The sequence below is a fragment of the Chiloscyllium plagiosum genome, unplaced genomic scaffold (assembly GCF_004010195.1).
Source record: "Chiloscyllium plagiosum isolate BGI_BamShark_2017 unplaced genomic scaffold, ASM401019v2 scaf_2981, whole genome shotgun sequence".
Taxonomy (NCBI): domain Eukaryota; kingdom Metazoa; phylum Chordata; class Chondrichthyes; order Orectolobiformes; family Hemiscylliidae; genus Chiloscyllium; species Chiloscyllium plagiosum.
This window is the reverse complement of record NW_025215199.1, coordinates 8,092-11,837: the sequence shown is the minus strand read 5'-3', so window position 1 is coordinate 11,837 and position 3,746 is coordinate 8,092.

The window sequence follows — 3,746 nt, the reverse complement described above, 5'->3', positions numbered from 1 at the left end:
ACCAAGCACAGCCCCTCCGCTCTGAATTAAATTGGTGTTACACGGTCCCCGATCTCCGTCAGGACACCGCCCCCCCGGGAGCTCACTGGGAGGGAATTTTAACTTCCAAATCTCCGTCATGACCCCATACCCCATAGAGGAGGGAGGTCTGGGGGTCAGTGAAAGTTGGGGTTTCCTGGGCAGATCATCAACGCCTACACCTCGCCCTCCCCCTCACTGCACGACACCCCGTTCCCCTCGCTCCTAAACGACAGGGTGAGGGGTTGTACAAGACAGCACAGCCGCCACTCCAAAGGCTCTCTCCGTCAAGTATTTCCCCCTACTACCCCTCTCTGCTCTTGAGCCCTGGTGTCACACCCTGAAGTGAAATCTCTAACACCCACCACCCTTCTGACTTTATTTCCCCAAATAATCATTGTCCCCCCAACGCTCACAGCTGCCCCCACACCCAGAACCGAAAAGGCGATGAGGAGGAACTTGCAGAATCAACTTTTATGTTAAATAAAGAAAACACAGGGGGATGGGGACATGGGTCTGGGAAGGATGGCGTAGGGTACGATGTCTGTCTTCGCTCATGTACGGGGCACGTTGCAAGGGCAGGTGAGGGGCACTGGGGTCAGTTTGATGTCTGCCCACACCACCCCATCTGTTTAACCCCCCCATTCCCCAACGCCAAGTGTACCACCTCGGAGGAATCTCACAGCGAAAATAACACAAAAATCGTTTTCTTAAAACAGAATTCACGACTGCATCACCAACCACAGTAAAAAATAAACCCATCGGAACTTAATTACACCATTTTGTACGTAAAATGTGTTTAAACAGTCACAAAAATAAAACTCTCAATCTTTGCAAATATCAGCATTTTGAACTTTTTTTTGATATCGCTTGGTTTAAAAATAAAATATACTATTTTTGTGTTTTTTTTAATTCTGTTAAAACTTTGCTCCATAAAGTATTTTTAATGAAATAATTCGCCTACAAATATGATATATTTAACATATGATATTAAAATATTCACCAACTAGAAACAAAACCATTCTGTCAACATAATTATGGGTTTATTACAAATTTGCCTGTCAGCAGATTATTATATTTATTTGTTGAGTAGTTACCCTTAATTGTTTTGTTTAGAAGTTTGTATAAAATGTCCTACATTTCAGAATACAAAATATATTGGGAAACATACAAATAAAACAGTCTTTGTTAAGTACAAAGCCCCCTCCAGGTTTGATACTGCCAACGACACGGCCCCAGTAACAGAACGGGCTATTGCGTTCAGAAATAGCCAGCCAAATCCCACTGCTCAGTGAGAGAGGGAAAGAGATGGGACTGAGATGGGGAAGGCGAGCAACACAAGGGGGGTGAGAGAGAGAGAGAGAGAGAGAGTCTGTTTGGGGGGGAGAAGAAATGAGATGAAGCAAGATAAATAGGGAGGACAGAGAGATAGACAGAGGTCTGGCAGAGAGAGGGCAGGGGGCAGAGAGAGAGAGAGAGAGAGACGTGGGTAGAGAAATAGATGAGCGATGGGAGAAAAGAGGGAAGAGAGTGAAGGAGGGAAAGAGATAGAGGAGAGAAATAGAGGAAAAAAATGACTGAAGGAGGGTAAGGACTGGACAAGCTAAGGCTGCAGATGGCTTATAAACAGCTACAGACCCTGATCACTGTGAGAGGCAGCAGCTTTACGATGCAGCACAGTAACAGTGGGTATGAAGAGCAGAGGATCCAGCCTTCAGACAGCAAAGTCATGTTTCGGTCTGCTCTCGGCACGTTACTCCATTGACCGGAAATTACAAACACTGGCTCCTCCCAGATTACCCCAGCAAAACCAAATCTGGGCTGACAGGCCACATATTACTGCCATTGCCATCAGAGAGATCCAGCTGTGAACTGCTGAGAGTGAGGGGAGAGGCCGGGCAGGGTCTGCAGAGGAAACAGGGACCCCGAGGGCCTGACTCAATTACCCTTGACAATCCCACGGCGGTTTGAATTCAGGGGAGATGGTCACTGGGCGGTTTGGGGCTCAAAAGGGATTGTGTACTAAAATCTCTTAAAGACCTCATCAAGTACTGGCAGAGGGTCAGCACCCAGGGAACGCCGCACTGGCAGAGGGTCAGCGCCCAGGGAACGCCGCACTGGCAGGGGGTCAGCACCCAGGGAACGCCGCACTGGCAGGGGGTCAGCGCCCAGAGAACGCCGCACTGGCAGGGGGTCAGCACCCAGGGAACGCCGCACTGGCAGGGGGTCAGCGCCCAGAGAACGCCGCACTGGCAGGGGGTCAGCGCCCAGAGAACGCCGCACTGGCAGAGGGTCAGCACCCAGGGAACGCCGCACTGGCAGAGGGTCAGCACCCAGGGAACGCCACACTGGCAGAGGGTCAGTGCCCAGGGAGTGCCGCACTGGCAGAGGGTCAGCACCCAGGGAGCCCCGCACTGGCAGAGGGTCAGCGCCCAGGGAGCCCAGCACTGGCAGAGGGTCCGTGCCCAGGGAGCCCAGCACTGGCAGAGGGTCAGCGCCCAAGGAGCCCCGCACTGGCAGAGGGTGAGTGCTGAGAGAGCGCAGCACTGGCAGAGGGTCAGCGCCCAGAGAACACCGCACTGGCAGAGGGTCAGCACCCAGGGAACGCTGCACTGGCAGAGGGTCAGCACCCAGGGAACGCCGCACTGGCAGAGGGTCAGCACGCAGGGAAAGCCGCACTGACAGAGGGTCAGCACCCAGGGAAAGCCGCACTGACAGAGGGTCAGCACCCAGGGAAAGCCGCACTGACAGAGGGTCAGCACCCAGGGAACGCCGCACTGGCAGAGGGTCAACACCCAGGGAGTGCCGCACTGGCAGAGGGTCAGTGCCCAGGGAGCCCCACACTGGCAGAGGGTCAGCGCCCAGAGAACGCCGCACTGGCAGAGGGTCAGCACCCAGGGAAAGCCGCACTGACAGAGGGTCAGTGCCACACTGGTGGAGGGTGAGTGCTGAGAAAGCGCCGCACTGGCAGAGGGTCAGCACCCAGGGAATGCCGCACTGGCAGAGGGTCAGTGCCCAGGGAACGCCGCACTAGCAGAGGGTCAGCACCCAGGGAACACCACACTGGCAGAGGGTCAGCACCCAGGGAATGCCGCAATGGCAGAGGGTCAGCGCCCAGAGAACACCGCACTGGCAGAGGGTCAGCACCCAGGGAGTGCCGCACTGACAGAGGGTCAGCACCCAGGGAACGCCGCACTGGCAGAGGGTCAGCACCCAGGCAACGCTGCACTGGCAGAGGGTCAGCGCCCAGGGAACGCCGCACTGGCAGAGGGTCAGTGCCCAGGGAGTGCCGCACTGGCAGAGGGTCAGCACCCAGAGAATGCCGCACTGGCAGAGGGTCAGCACCCAGAGAACGCCGCACTGGCAGAGGGTCAGCACCCAGGGAATTCCGCACTGGCAGAGGGTCAGCGCCCAGGGAGCCCCGCACTGGCAGAGGGTAAGTGCTGAGAGAGCGCTGCACTGGCAGAGCCGGATCTCACTGGCAGTGCCCCCTGCAGTCAGTGATGGCGCTGGCAACAGTCTGGGCCTCCCCTGGACCGCGAGAGGTGCTACATCAATGCAGACTTCAATCGCTATAAATCCAGCTACATTCCCCCTGGAGAGATGCACGGGGTGGGGGGAGAGAGAGAGAGAAAGGCAGGCAGAGAGAGAGGGATAGAATGGAGGAGTGGGTAAGAGAGGAAGAGGTTGTAGGGAGGTGAGAAGAATGAGAGAGAAAGAGGGAGAGA